Source organism: Bos taurus, chromosome 18, assembly GCF_002263795.3.
Source record: "Bos taurus isolate L1 Dominette 01449 registration number 42190680 breed Hereford chromosome 18, ARS-UCD2.0, whole genome shotgun sequence".
NCBI lineage: Eukaryota > Metazoa > Chordata > Mammalia > Artiodactyla > Bovidae > Bos > Bos taurus.
The window spans coordinates 49,459,651-49,476,099 of NC_037345.1; the positions used below are offsets into that span (position 1 = coordinate 49,459,651).

Below are 16,449 nucleotides of genomic sequence, written 5' to 3' on the forward strand. Positions count from 1 at the left end.
GTAGCAGGTTCTGCAGGGCTGAAACGGTGTTGCACAGACAGGTCTGAAATTCGTTTCTGCTGGTGACCTATGCGGTTCACAGCCACACCAGGCCAGCAGCAGTTCTCAGCCGTGTGCCCTGAGCCAGCTGAGAGCCATGGCAGACTGAAGGCTCATGACATGCATTACGTGATCCCTATCCAAACAGAAATAAGGGTTTCATTTGCTTTATTTCCCACTCTTCTGGAAACTTTCCCCCTTGGAGATCAGTTTTCTTGGAGCCGAACTCCTCAGCCCTGGAAGTAACACAGGTACTGAGGGATTCATTGCCTAATGTTTTGCATGCCTTCCCACCAAGTCCCACTTACGTGTTACTATTTTGGCAGTGATCTCTGGCAACCAGAGAGAGAAGAGGAAACTCCCCTTGTTCTGAGGGTATCAACTGTGACAACACATCCCTGCCATCTCAAGTAGCAAACTCTAAGAAAGAAAAGTTTCTGCATGGTAATACTAATGCAAAAATCTCAGGCTAGGATCATACTGATTCAATGGCCTATACAAGGAATTCCTTAAATTACTCTTACCCATGCCCCACCCCCACCCCTGCCCACAACTTGGTAGAGAAGGGTTTATTTTTATCCCCATCAGAGTAGAAAACCTTTGCATCATTTATTATAGTCTAAAAATTCACACTGGTTTCTCAATGCTTTGTGCCAAGAGGTCAGATACTGTATTTCAAATGAAATGCTTAGATGCTTTTTTTTTTTAGCTAGAGACTAACCCGAGGGCCAGTGGCTGATCCACAATCTGTACTACAGCACAGATTAAATCTGCAGTTTCTTCCTTTCCTCCCACCAAAACCATCAAACCTTGAGCAGCAAGCTCCTTGAAAGAGAAAATCAGAAAACTCCTGATCTGCAGTGATCAATATGAACACAGGGAATGCTCCTCAAAAGACTGACCAAGAAAGCTTGGTGGTGGTTTTTCTTCTTAAACTTGGGCAAATCACACAGGCCTTTGAGGCTCACCCCACTCCCATTCCTAGAACACAAAAAATATTATTTGAAAATTTCTCACTCCCTTACAATATACTGAGGTGTCAGGGAGTGTTTAACGGGAGGATTCCTACGTGCTATTTCTCATAAGTCCTTGTTTCTTTTTAAGCCGAACAGCAGGCTGCTCCCAGGAACTGAGGTCATTGTGTGAGACAGACTTGGGTCTTCTTTAGTAAACATTCTCTTTACGACAAAACTGCTTAGTCTCGCCCCCCTTTTTGAGATATGGATTGTCTCCTGACCTTGTGACCATTATTATCCCCTGTTCCCTTGGTAACAGTTACTGTACATTTAGTTTTCTGATCTTTATCATTGTCGAAAGAAATTTCTTGTACTATAGCCTATATATACTTACAGAAAAATCATTAAAGCACCTTTGCTCCGTCAGAGCTTGGGTCCCCGTGTCTTTCTTTCTTTCTTTCTTTCTCTCTCTGTCTCTTCCCCTCCCTCCGGCTCTCTCTTTCACTTTCTTATTGTCAACTCCGGACTGCCAGGTCCCGGTCCATTAAAGGACCCCAACAAGTGGAGCCCACAAGGACACTGCTATACGTGGCATTTCGGACGGAGTGACTCCAGGAGGTCAGGGCCTATTGAGGTCGGTGAGTACTAAGACACGGGCCAAATGGCTGGAAAGCCCCATTATTTCTCTACTTTACTTCACCATTGTTTAAAGCTCAGGGACTTTTGGTTTCGCGCCAATGAATAGAGGCTTACTTTCAAACACTGGTTAAATGTAATCCTTGGTTCCCTGATAAATGCAGTTTTGATTTAGAAATTTGGCACCAAGTCAAAGAAAATGTTGAATGAGCCGCCAAACAAGAAAAAAATACTCCAATTGATTTCTGGCCATTTCAAGGTAAATTTTAGCCCTCCTAATATTTGACAACAGACAGAACACTTATTGCATGAATATGAATTAGATGATGAAACTTTACAAAAGGCCCAATTAGAACAACATAAAATATTTCAAAATTTTCTTACTAGCCCTGCCCTGGCTGCTCCCGGAGAAGGCAACGGCACCCCACTCCAGTACTCTTGCCTGGAAAATCCCATGGACAAAGGAGCCTGGTAGGCTGCAGTCCATGGGGTCGCTAAGAGTCGGACACGACTGAGCGACTTCACTTTCACTTTTCACTTTTATGCATTGGAGAAGGAAATGGCAACCCACTCCAGTGTTCTTGCCTGGAGAATCCCAGGGACGGAGGAGCCTGGTGAGCTGCCCTCTATGGGGTCACACAGAGTCGGACACGACTGAAGCGACTTAGCAGCAGCAGCTGGCTGCTCCAAATGCTCCTCCTCTGCCAACAGGCACAAAAGTCTCTCCTTTGTTGGAACCTAATGAAATTTATGCCAATTTTTTAGCTAGATTAGAAACTGCTATTTCCCATACTGTAATTGGAGAAGAAACCAAGAAACAGCTAGAGAAATTACTTGCTTATGAGAATGCAAATCAGGAATGTCAAAGAGCTATTGCTCCAATTCGTGAGACTGGGACTATTATTGATTATTTGAAGGCTTATCACAGTCTAGGATCAGAAAAGCAAAATATGCAAATGCTAACTAAGACAATGGCTGCTACCTTTAGAAAGGGAAATGAAGGATGCTTTACATGTAGAGATAAAAACCGTTTTAAAAGGGACTGCCCTAAGAAAGCTAATAAAAAACCTCCAAGAATTTGCCCTCGCCGCTGTAGAGGAATGCATTGGGCCAAAGATTGTAAATCTAAATTTGATATTGAAGGAAAACCTATTCCAGGAAACTCCAAACAGGGGACACCCCAGGTCCCCTACAACAAAAACCAGGGGCAAATTCTATGTTTTCCCTCAAACCCTCCACATCCGGCAGTGCTGCCGTCAATATACCAGCCCTAAATGATTTTTTCCTTTACCCTCAAGCAGTCCCTTCTAGAGTACCTACCGGACTTTTTGGACCCCTGCCCTCACAAACCTTCAGTCTTTTATTTGGCCGATCTAGTTTGGCTTCTATAGGAATTACTGTTCACCCTGGAATAATTGATTCAAATTATAAGGAGAGATTCAAATTATGATGTCATCTCAGATTCTATGGCAATTAAAAAAGGGGGACAAAATTGCTCAATTACTTCTTTTGCCTTACATGTCTATTAACTCCTCTAATAATGTACAGGCAAATGGGTTCAGCTGCTGCTGCTATTGCTAAGTCGCTTCAGTCGTGTCCGACTCTGTGCGACCCCAGAGACGGCAGCCCACCAGGCTCCACCATCCCTGGGATTCCCAGGCAAGAACGCTGGAGTGGGTTGCCATTTCCTTCTCCAATGCATGAAAGTGAAAAGTGAAAGTGAAGTCGCTCAGTCATGTCTGACTCCTAGCGACCCCATGGACTGCAGCCTACCCGGCTCCTTTGTCCATGGGATTTTCCAGGCAAGAGTACTGGAGTGGGGTGCCATTGCCTTCTCCGAATGGGTTCAGCAGTACAGATCAAAAACAATCCTTATGGACATCATTGGTATCTGAATATGCCCAACCAAATATAAATATCAAAATTAATGGTAAAAGATTTTCTGGTCTCCTTGGCACTGGATCTAATATTACTATTATTTCCAAACATTTATGGCCCAAATCCTGGCCTATACAAAAGGTCTCTTACCAAATTGCAGGAATTTCTCAAACCAAAGTACAAGAAATTTATCAAAATGTTCAAATCTACCCATATGAAGGACCAAAAGGCCAGCCTGCAACATTAAGACCTTATATGATAAATGCACCCCTTAATTTAATAGAAAGAGACTTACTTATGCAATGGCAAACTCAGATATACATTCCACATTTTTCCTAGGAGCCACTACTCATTTAACAAACAAAGCAATTAAAATAACTGAGAAGAATGACGAGCCTATTTGGACAGAGCAATGGCCCCTTACGAAAGAAAAATTACAGGCTACTAAAGAACTTATAGACACACAATTAGAATTAAAACATATTGAGGAATCTTACTCTCCTTAGAACTTTCCTATTTTTATTATAAAAAAGAAATCTAACAAATGGCATCTCTTAACAGACCTTAGAAAAGTTAATGCATTAATGAAACCTATGGCACCCCACTCCAGTACTCTTGCCTGGAAAATCCCATGGATGGAGGAGCCTGGTAGGCTGCAGTCCATGGGGTTGCTAAGAGTCGGACACGACTAAGCGACTTCACTTTCACTTTTCACTTTCATGCATTGGAGAAGGAAATGGCAACCCACTCCAGTGTTCTTGCCTGGAGAATCCCAGGGACGGGGGAGCCTGGTGGGCTGCCATCTATGGGGTCACACAGAGTTGGACACGACTGAAGTGACTTAGCATAGCATAGCATAGCATAGCATGGGTACATTATAACCAGGGATCCCATCACCTACTACTATTCCTCAAAATTGGCATATTATTATTACTGATTTACAAGATTGCTTTTCTAATATACCTTTACACCTTTTAGACCAGGAGAGATTCACTTTCTCTCTCCCTTATCCTAATCATATCGGGCCTCATAAAAGATTTCAATATACTATGTTACCTCAAAGTATGCTTAACAATCCTACTATTTGTCCAAAATTTTGTAGCCAAGGCTTTACATCCAATGTAACAGCAATTCCTTCATGCATATATCATTAATAATATACTATAACTACAAAAAGGAGAAATTATATTTTTGACACTGAATGGCCATGATATTCTTTAGACTCCAGAGAAAACTGATTAAAATAAAATCTTTTTTGAAATTGCAAAACTGGTTCTTCTTCCATGTGCAGTTAAGAAAAGGTTAACTTCTTAAAACACTTTTTTGGAGCTCCAGTTCTGCCTGGGAAACAAAAACAGGCCTAAGAAAAAACCTAAAGTTAACTCTTATCATGTCCTTGGGATACACAACCCACTCTATCTGGGACTCCAGCCATAAACAAATTGGTGGAAAAAAAATAATATATATATATATGTATAAAAGATATTTTAAAGCAGAAAAGATATTTCAAATGGAAAACTACCTCTGTCTATTTAAAATTATCTATGTCTCAATATATGTCTTTGTTTTGGATAATATGAAGTTAACGAGCTCTATTTAAATTCACTTGTTTGCTAATCTAATTAAGACATGTCTTAACTCATCAACATTATATAATACTTTTATTATGCCTAGGTTTAAGGTAAACTAAATTTGTCAACAAAAAGGTAACTCTTTATACATATATATAAATATATAAATGAGATGAAAACTTTTAGATAAACTCTATTAAAAATAATTATATTTTTAATAGAATAATCTATTATTATAATCTATTATTATAATCTAAAATAATCTCTTAGGATTGGGGTAACTTAAGTTTCTGGAGTTATGCTAAACCAAATAATAAAAGTTTATTAAATAGCTAGGTCATTTCCAAATGAAGTAAGATTTTAAAACATTAATTACTGAACATTAACTTCCTCTTATAAAAAGTTTTTTCTTACAGAAAAACTAAAGAGATTTTAAGCTATTAATAAGTATAAATATAAATATATATTTATATAATAAATAAATATATTATAATATATAATATGATATAATAAATATATTCACCAATCTATAAAATGCTAATATACAAGCACTTCATAGTTGCTAAAGAAAAATAAGATGTATACTTTTAATAAAAAGATATCAGATCAGATCAGATCAGTTGCTCAGTTGTGTCCGACTCTTTGCGACCCCATGAATCGCAGCACGCCAGGCCTCCCTGTCCATCACCAACTCCCGGAGTTCACTGAGACTCACGTCCATCGAGTCAGTGATGCCATCCAGCCATCTCATCCTCTGTCGTCCCCTTCTCCTCCTGCCCCCAATCCCTCCCAGCATCAGAGTCTTTTCCAATGAGTCAACTCTTCGCATGAGGTGGCCAAAGTACTGGAGTTTCAGCTTTAGTATCATTCCTTCCAAAGAAATCCCAGGGCAATGGCAAATAAGATGATGAATACAGAAATATAAAAAAGGTTTATAACAAATAAAAGAAAATTTTATGACAAATGGATGTAACTCATGGCCCTGAACTTTCTTCCTCTTCCTTCTTACATCTTGATCGGTACAAATTCTTCTTTTATAGGGGCCGCACCTCTCTGAGGTGAAACTACACATGTTATAACCCACCTATTAGCTTACTTTACAATAATGAGAACACTTAATTCCATAAAAACAGACAATGGCCCTGCCTATATTTCTAAACAATTCAAACAATTTTTACATTCATTCTCTATTAAACAGATTACAAACGTTCCTTATAATCCACAAACACAAGACATAATTAAATACATTACACACTGAAGCTACAAATAAAAAATTAAATAAAGAAAAATACACAGGAACACTTTTATCTTCCTTATCCAGAGCAGACTTTACTAGATTCTAATGCAATATATTCTTTAAACCTATAACTAATGTTAATATAGCTTTATTTCTGTTTCCAGTCTGTAAGATTCTTAAAACAAAATAACATCAACTTCAATGCCTATTTCACAATACAAAACAAAAACAACATAAAAAAGACACCATTTGCTGAATAAGTTATTTGTTCCTAAGAATATCAAAAGTGCAAAATATTCACCTTCTTTTTAAGTCTGTCTTGTAAGTATCATCTTCCTTGACACACTGAACAGAGAGATCCAACAGCTGCCAGGTTGCATTTCCTTTCCAAGGACAAGGTCAAATATATTAGGATATGAGCAACATTTCATTTACCAAGTTGTTCTGCATCAGCTTTTCAATAATTTCACTTAGGAAAAAAAATATTTGAATGTTTGCTCCTAATCCTTTGCCCCAAATAACACAAACCACTTAAAAACCACAGTCAGATCCCATTTCTCTTTATATCAGAAAAAATGTATGTACTGAATGAGAAAGAAATCAACCCATTATTTCAAAACCACAGCCAAATTTTCATAGTCAGTCAGTGATGACAACAAGACTACAGTACGTCATGGGAATTAAGACAAACTTGCTTACTAACACGTTGCTTGGTTGGAGCTGATGAACTCTACGTTAGACAGACTATGCCTCCGACACATGGGCCTAATGAAAAAATATTTTTTAAATGGGTACATATATCTACAAAGGCTTGCTTTGGGCCACTGACTGTCCCATCTGTTAAACATAAGGCATAAACTGTATCAACCAGAAAAACCTACCTCTAACAACATCAATGTTGTCAATTCCAAGATACCCAAAGACCAAGAAGTTAAAGCCAAAATTGGATCTATTTGATTTACATATATGAAAAGGAAGAACAATAGCATTGGCTGAGCAAGATGATGGCTCATACATTTGACACAGAAATAAACAAATTCATGGAAACAACATTCAAGAGGAAAGGTTTAAATAGTCAAGAGTCAAAGTGAAAGTGAAAGTCACTCAGTCGTGTCCGACTCTTTGTGACCCCATGCACTGCATAGTCCATGGAATTCTCCAGGCCAGAATATTGGAGTGGGTAGCCTTTCCCTTCTACAGCAGAGCTTCCCAACCCAGGGATTGAACCCAGGTCTCCTGCATTGCAGGCGGATTCTTTACCAGCTGAGCCACCAAAAGCTTCTCAATGTCCTCTTGGGGACATTATCTACCAGTTCCCAAACAGATCTCTAGATGATTATTTTTGGACTGAAATATTTCCTAGGAATGTTTTCGTCATCACTTGCCTTTCTTTTTTATAACTATTGTTAATATAGCTTTATTTTAAATTTTAAAAACTTACCACAAGGAGATATTTTGACAAAAACAGAAAAACATTTTGAAACATTAAAGGACACCTCCCTTCTTTTGCCCATTTGATATCAAGACGGATTAACTAATCAATGGAAATCTAAGAAACTAATCTTACAGGGAAAGGGATATGCTTCTATTTCTCCAGATGGATCCAATGAACTCACAAGGCTTCCTCTTCAGAAGATTCAACCTAAGGGGGCTCCCAGCATTCAAACTAGAGATGAAACAACAAAAACCCCAGAAGGAAGAAATTCCAATACAAGCCATGGTGGTTTTAAAAAATTTCCAAAAAACGCCACACTCAACGTCACCGACCTTACTTGGGGACAGATAAAAACCCTTACTAATCAAGCTGAAAATCTGATCAACAGGGAATGCCTTAGAATCCTGAAAATATTTTTCTTCGCTACTCTTGCTTTGGGTGTTAGTTCTAAAAGGTCTTGTAGGTCTTCATAGAACCATTCAACTTCAGCTTCTTCAGTGCTACTGGTTGGGGCATAGGCCTGGATTACCATGATACTGAATGGTTTGCCTTGGAAACGAACAGAGATCATTCTGTTGTTTTTGAGATTGCATCCAAGTACTGCATTTCAGACTCTTTTGTTGACCATGATGGCTACTCCATTTCTTCTGAGGGATTCCTGCCCACAGTAGTAGATATAATGGTCATCTGAGTTAAATTCACCCATTCCAGTCCATTTTAGTTTGCTGATTCCTAGAATGTCGACGTTCACTCTTGCCATCTCCTGTTTGACCACTTCCAATTTGCCTTGATTCATGGACCTAACATTCCAGGTTCCTATGCAATATTGCTCTTTACAGCATCGGACCTTGCTTCTATCACCAGTCACAGCCACAACTGGGTATTGCGTTTGCTTTGGCTCTATCCCTTCATTCTTTCTGGAGTTATTTCTCCACTGATCTCCAGTAGCATATTGGGCACCTACTGACCTGGGGAGTTCCTCTTTCAGTGTCCTACCTTTTTGCCTTTTCATACTGTTCATGAGGTTCTCAAGGCAAGAATACTGAAGTGGTTTGCCATTCCCTTCTCCAGTGGACCACATTCTGTCAGACCTCTCCACCATGACCCTCCCGTCTTGGGTGGCCCCACACGGCATGGTTTAGTTTCATTGAGTTAGACAAGGGGTGGTCCGTGTGATCAGACTGGCTAGTTTTCTGTGATTATGGTTTCAGTGTGTCTGCCCTCTGATGCCCTCTCGCAACACCTATCATCTTACTTGGGTTTATCTTACCTTGGACGTGGGGTATCTCTTCACGGCTACTCCAGCAAAGCACAGCCGCTGCTCCTTACCTTGGACGAGGGCTATCTCCTCACGGCCACCCCTCCTGACCTTGAATGTGGAGTAGCTCCTCTCGGCCCTCCCGCGCAGCTGCCACTCCTTGGACGTGGGGTTGCTCCTCTAGGCCACCACCCCTGACCTCAGACGTGGGGTAGCTCCTCTCAGCTGCTCCTCTGCCAAAGCAGCCTGGCACTCTCGGTCCATTATAGGGGACTGGAATGCAAAAGTAGGAAGTCAAGAAACACCTGGAGTAACAGGCAAGTTTGGCCTTGGAGTACAGAATGGAGCAGGGCAAAGGCTAATAGAGTTTTTCCAAGAGAACGCACTGGTCATAGCAAACACCCTCTTCCAACAACACAAGAGAAGACTCTACACATGGACATCACCACATGGTCAACACCGAAATCAGACTGATTATATTCTTTGCAGCCAAAGATGGAGAAGCTCTATACAGTCAACAAAAACAAGACCAGGAGCTGATTGTGGTTCAGATCATGAACTCCTTATTGCCAAATTCAGACTTAAATTGAAGAAAGTGGGGAAAACCACTAGACCATTCAGGTATGACCTAAATCAAATCCCTTATGATTATACAGTGGAAGTAAGAAATAGATTTAAGGGCCTAGATCTGATAGACAGAGTGCCTGATGAACTATAGAATGAGGTTCGTGACATTGTACAGGAGACAGGGATCAAGAACATCTCCATGGAAAAGAAATGCAAAAAAGCAAAATGGCTGTCTGGGGAGTCCTTACAAATAGCTGTGAAAAGAAGAGAAGCAAAAAGCAAAGGAGAAAAGGAAAGATATAAGCATCTGAATGCAGAGTTCCAAAGAATAGCAAGGAGAGATAAGAAAGCCTTTCTCAGCGATCAATGCAAAGAAATAGAGGAAAACAGAATGGAAAAGACTAGAGATCTCTTCAAGAAAATTAGAGATTCCAAGGGAAAGTTTCATGCAAAGATGGGCTTGATAAAGGACAGAAATGATATGGACCTAACAGAAGCAGAAGATATTAAGAAAAGGTGGCAAGAATACACAAAAGAACTGTACAAAAAAGATCTTCACGATCCAGATAATCACGATGGTGTGATCACTCACCTAGAGCCAGACATCCTGGAATGTGAAGTCAAGTGGGCCTTAGAAAGCATCACTATGAACAAAGCTAGTGGAGGTGATGGAATTCCAGTTGAGCTACTTCAAATCCTGAAAGATGATGCTGTGAAAGTGCTGCACTCAATATGCCAGCAAATTTGGAAAACTCAGCAGTGGCCACAGGACTGGAAAAGGTCAGTTTTCATCCCAATCCCAAAGAAAGGCAATGCCAAACAATGCTCAAACTACCTCACAATTGCACTCATCTTACACGCTAGTAAAGTAATGCTCAAAATTCTCCAAGCCAGGCTTCAGCAATACGTGAACCATGAACTTCCAGATGTTCAAGCTGGTTTTAGAAAAGGCAGAGGAAGCAAAGATCAAATTGCCAACATCCGCTGGATCATCGAAAAAGCAAGAGAGTTCCAAAAAAACACATCTATTTCTGCTTTATTGACTATGCCAAAGCCTTTGACTGTGTGGATCACAATAAACTGTGGAAAATTCTTCAAGAGATGGGAATACCAGACCACCTGACCTGCCTCTTGAGAAACCTGTATGCAGGTCAGGAAGCAACAGTTAGAACTGGACATGGAACAACAGACTGGTTCCAAATAGGAAAAGGAGTACGTCGAGGCTGTATATTGTTACCCCGTTTATTTAACTTCTATGCAGAGTACATCATGAGAAACGCTGGGCTGGAAGAAGCACAGCTAGAATCAAGATTGCTGGGAAAATATCAATAACCTCAGATATGCAGATGACACCACCCTTATGGCAGAAAGTGAAGAGGAACTAAAAAGCCTTTTGATGAAAGTGAAAGAGGAGAGTGAAAAAGTTGGCTTAAAGCTCAACATTCAGAAAACGAAGATCATGGCATCTGGTCCCATCACTTCATGGGAAATAGATGGGGAAACAGTGGAAACAGTGTCAGACTTTATTTTCCTGGGCTCCAAAATCACTGCAGATGGTGACTGCAGCCATGAAATTAAAAGATGCTTACTCCTTGGAAGGAAAGTTATGACCAACCTAGATAGCATATTGAAAAGCAGAGATATTACTTTGCCAACAAAGGTCCGTCTAGTCAAGGCTATGGTTTTTCCAGTGGTCATGTATGGATGTGAGAGTTGGACTGTGAAGAAAGCTGAGCGCCAAAGAATTGATGCTTTTGAACTGTGGTGTTGGAGAAGGCTCTTGAGAGTCCCTTGGACTGCAAGGAGATCCAACCAGTCCATCCTAAAGGAGATCAGTCCTGGGTGTTCATTGGAAGGACTGATGCTGAAGTCAAAACTCCAATACTTTGGCCACCTCATGCAAAGAGTTAACTCATTGGAAAAGACCCTGATGCTGGGAGGGATTGGGGGCAGGAGTAGAAGGGGACAACAGAGGATGAGATGGCTGGATGGCATCACCGACTCAATGGACATAAGTCTGAGTGAACTCTGGGAGTCGGTGATGGACAGGGAGGCTTGGCGTGCTGTGATTCATGGGTCGCAAAGAGTCGGACACGACTGAGCGACTGAACTGAACTGAACTGAACTGATGCTTGCTTTGCTTGCTTTGCTTGCTTTGCTTCCCCCGTTCAGGCTGACTTGATTGGTCACACTTACTGGGCTTATATACCTAACCCCCCTTTTTTATTGTAGGTTATAGAATGGACAGATATAGGACCAATCGTATCCACTAATGGCTCAACACATATGCCCCCTCCTTGGAGCTTGGAAGGGCCCTCTCATTCTGAGAAAGAAGGAAGACTAATTAACATTTCTCTAGGCTATGAAATCCTTCCCTTATGCATGGGCCCAACAAAATTATTTATTAATGTTAATCAACAAAAATGGGCTTTTGTCCTGCCTCCAAAAAGGAACTTCCACATGCTGCTTGGATTAATTACTGCCCTTTCTTTGTCCATGAACCATGTTTATACTACTGAAACTTTAGGGGAAGAATTAAAGAAAGAACAAAGAATGTTCTTTACAAAGCGTTTACTAATATGCAAAGGGTTTACTAATAAGAAGCTTAAATATATTCCTGTTCATTGGGACAAATGTCAGACCAAATCAGGAAAATTAATGTTTGTGGCTAATCATACAATTGTTGATTGGAGACCCCATGGTATATGGTTATCTAACTGCTCAGATGATATTAACAGCACTATAATACTTGAGTGATTATATTACTGAATATATAGTATATTGTGATTATTGAGTATAATACTATAATACTTGAGTGATTGTATTACTCAAGTAGCATAGAAGGTTACTAATACTACAATGGAACATTACCATGACAAAGGACATCTTGGGTGACTTGATGGTAGAATGGCGCTCTCCCCGCCCCGCTGCCTGTGCGCGCCCCACCCCCCCCACCCTCCCCACCCACCCACCCCGTCCTAGAATCGTCCTTGATAAACAGATTGGGCCTAAACAATGAGACATTTGGAAACCGCTGCAAACACCGAGGAACTTGGGACTTGAACTGGACATTTCACAGGGACCAATCACAGGGACCAATTGTAGTCATAGAAACTATTTCTTTCGTTATAATCAATCATATTTTATATAAGCCTATGCTCCACTTCCTTTTGTTGTAGCTATAGGAAATTTACAATTCAATAAGACTTTACATTCTGTAACTTGCATAAATTATAAATTATATACTTGTCTTAACTTTTCTATTTCCTTGAGAAATGACTCCCTTTTGATTCTTTGATCTCGACATAATCTGTGGTTACCAATAAATCTCCAGCAGCCCTGGGAAGAAGGTCCCATGGCTGGACTTGCTTCCTGGTTACTTACTAAATTGCTCCCATGATCTAAACGATTCATTGGATGGCTGATTTTTGGCATTTTGAGATTAATAGCTATTTGTACCAATGCTGCTGTCACTGGTATTGCTTTACAAACCTCAATTCAAATACATAATTTTATTCAAAATTGGACTAAAGATGCCCATGCTATATGGGCCACTCAGGCTTAGAAAGATGAGGATATTCAAGAGAAAATACAAGAACTAAAACATCATCAAATGGGTTGGAGATCAATTAACAGATGTACAAAAACAGGTGATACTAAAATGAGATTGGAATTCTACTCAGTTTTGTGTTACTCCTGTTCATTTCAATAATAATGCCTACAACTGGGAACAAATCAAATTTCATTTGCAAAATATACATGATAATGCCTCTCTGAATGTACAATTATTACAAAAAGAAATTTGAAACCTTTTCTAAAAGTCTGTTCTCTTCCACTAATTTGAAAACTTTAGTTAAACAACTAGCTGATCATTTATCTGGGCTAGACCCACGCGGACGGTTTCAGAGTGGGTATACTCTGATACTCACAGTATATTCAGTATACTCAGTATATTCAGTATATACACAGTATATATATACACAGTATATTCAGATACTCACAGAATCGGGTCTGGAACTGTAATTTTAGTGATTGTCTTGACAATTATATTTGTCATCTACCGTTGCCTTCATGCAAAGATTATTAAAATGAAACAAACTCTAATGGTCAGAACTCTTTTTACAAATATTATAAATAAATAAGGGGGAATTGTCAGGGAGTGTTTAATGGGAGGATTCCTATTGCTGTTTCTCACAAGTCCTTTGTTTCTTTTTAAGCGGAACAGCAGGCTCCTCCCAGGAACTGAGGTTATTGTGTGAGACTTGGGTCTCCTTTAGTAAACATTCTCTTTAAGACAAAACTGCTTAGTCTCGCCCCCCTTTTTGAGATATGGATTGTCTCCTGATCTTGTGACCATTACTGTCCCTTGTTCCCGTGGTAACGGTTACTGTACATTTGGTTTTGTGATTTTTATCACTGTCGAAAGAAATTTCTTGTTCTACAGCCTATATATATTCACAGAAAAATCATTAAAGCATCTTTGCTCCATCAGAGCTTGGGTCCCCATGTCTTTCTTTCTTTCTCTCTCTCTCTCTCTCTCCCCCTCGGGCTCTCTCTATCACTTTCTGATCGTCAACTCCAGACCGCCAGGTCCTGGTCCCTTAAAGGACCCCAACATTGAGGGAGAAGAGATTTCTGCTTTACCCTCTACTAAAAACTAAAATTAACGGGACCCTATAAACAAGTCAGGCAGCCAACATGATGCTGGTAAGTTCGGCAAAAGATGACTGGGTTGAGGAGAGAAGAATCTCAGGGAGAGAGTGCTCGGGTCTTAGTTAGGCAAGCCCAAGCATGAATAGTTTAGTGCTCTTCCTCAGATGAAATGCCTTCAATTTCATCTCTGTCTCCCCCAGTTGCCATCCAGAAGGCTTTGGCCACCTTTTCTGCATGCATCTTTCTTTGCTCATGAGGAAGCATCGCAGCCTTGTCTTTCATTTCTTTTAACTTTGAAAACAGTCTTTCAAAATTCTCCAAATCTCCACCACCTGTAGTAAAACTGGCAAGTTCTCGAATATCCAGGTCTAACATGGGATCCACAGTGCTATCGACCTGCCTGTCTACTGTGTTAGAGGCAGCCCCTCCATGATCCAAGAGGGATTTGGTCCTCTCTGCTGCTGGAACACAGGGCTGCTTTGAGTGGCAGGTCTCTGTTGATCCAATGCTATGGTTTGCGCCAGTCAATGAGGTGAGACAGTTAAGGCCTTGGTTCCTCTCATTCTTCATCACTACATTGGACCAGACATTGGCATTCAAGGCTTGAACAATTTGATTTACTCCTGTAGATTCTGGGAGGTCATCATCTTCCTCAGGCAACTCTTCTGGACTAAGTTCTACCAATTCAAAGCCATGTTTGATACACCACTCAAGCTTTCTGTCAGTTTACACCGTTTTCAGACACTCTATCACAAACCAAGATCATCACCTCAGGTAACCGTGACTCTGCCAGAGGAAGCCAGGATGAAACACTATCAAGACCAGATTTTTGTGTGCTGTCAAAGTAAACCACAAATGCTTGGACAGACTCTGCAATCTCTGCGGTGATGAGAAATTTGTTTGGCACCACACACAGATTGATATCTGCTGAGTAGTATTTATTATCGATGGTCTAGGGATAAAACCTCACAGCATCGTTGGCAGTCACTTCCACAACAGCATCTTCTGTTCCAAGAATATGTTGCACCAGCCGGTCTGAGGAGAAGGTGGAGGAGCAGCTAGTAACGAGCACGCAGGGGATGCCCGCAGCCATCACTGTGCTGAACCGGTTCCTTCCCAGAGCCACTCTGATTTTTTTTTTTTTTTTTTTTGATTGGGCAATTTCTGTTGTTTTATCTTCAGAGTCATTTATGTTTTCCTCTGTCATATTCATCCTCCTCTTGAGTCTTTCCAGTGAGTCTTTAAATATCAGTTATTATCATTCTAAGTTTTATCATTTCCATTGTTTTATATTTTCTATATCTTTGGTGAAATTTTCTATTTTTTCATTAGTCTCAAGAGTATTTGTAATTGCTTGATGAAGCATTTTTATGATGGCTACTTAACATCTTCATCAGATAATTCCAACATCTAATTCAACTCAGTGTGGGCATCTGTTGATTGTCTTCTCATTCAAGGTGTGACCTTCCTGGTTTTTGTTATGATGTGTGATTATTTTACTATATCCTGAACATTTTGGATATTATGATAAAAAAAACCAACAACTCTGGATCTTATTTAACTCTTCCATTTTATTAGGCAGTTGCCATATCTAGGTTTAGCATGCAGGTCCTGGCCTAGTTTTGTGTGCTGTGGTTCCAGGGACAATTTAATTTTCAGAAGACTTGTAGTGTTATTCTGGTCTTTTTACTTTCCCTAGTTATGGTTGCACTTGCATCCAATTTGTTTTGGTACCACTGGTAGAAATTGAAAGAATTTCCTAGTGTCTGCATGATGCTGCTAGATTATGGGTAGGAGACACTGGCATGAAGGGGTGGAGAGCACTTTCTTCCTGGACTGCCCAGTGCCAGCAGGGCTCCTGCTCGATCACTGCTGATAACTAGCCCATGGGAGAGAAAAGCACCTACTTGAGTGCCTTCTGATGCTGGATGAAGGCTAGAGAGCCAGTGGGTGTGGGCCACCTCCTGTCATTGGGTCAGTTGAGAAATGCTGGTTCACTGTGTTATTCCTCAAGTCCTAAGGTCCCAAGTCACTTAGGCTTCTACTTTATACCTTTCACAGACTTCTTACAAATATCTGTTGTATTATTTCTAGAGTTTTTTTGGCCATATCAGAGAGAGGTAGGGAGAAATGAACGTCTGCCAACTTGTCTGGAACCAGAAGTCACCATTTATTATTCTAATAATTTACTGGTAGGGTTTTAAAAAATTTCTTATGTA

General features: G+C 40.3%; 1 protein-coding gene and 1 pseudogene across 1 annotated transcript in view; both read right to left on the minus strand.

The window, feature by feature from the left end:
* FCGBP (Fc gamma binding protein) overlaps positions 1–1,478 on the minus strand; it is a 52,904-nt gene extending 51,426 nt beyond the window's left edge. The window contains exon 1 of the mRNA XM_059877540.1: positions 1,390–1,478. The gene's annotated coding sequence lies outside the window, so the exon portion shown is untranslated. The remainder of the gene's footprint in view (positions 1–1,389) is intronic.
* A 9-nt stretch (positions 1,479–1,487) lies between these two features.
* On the minus strand, positions 1,488–15,938 carry LOC104974869 (alpha- and gamma-adaptin-binding protein p34-like; annotated as a pseudogene).
* Positions 15,939–16,449: the final 511 nt, after the last annotated feature.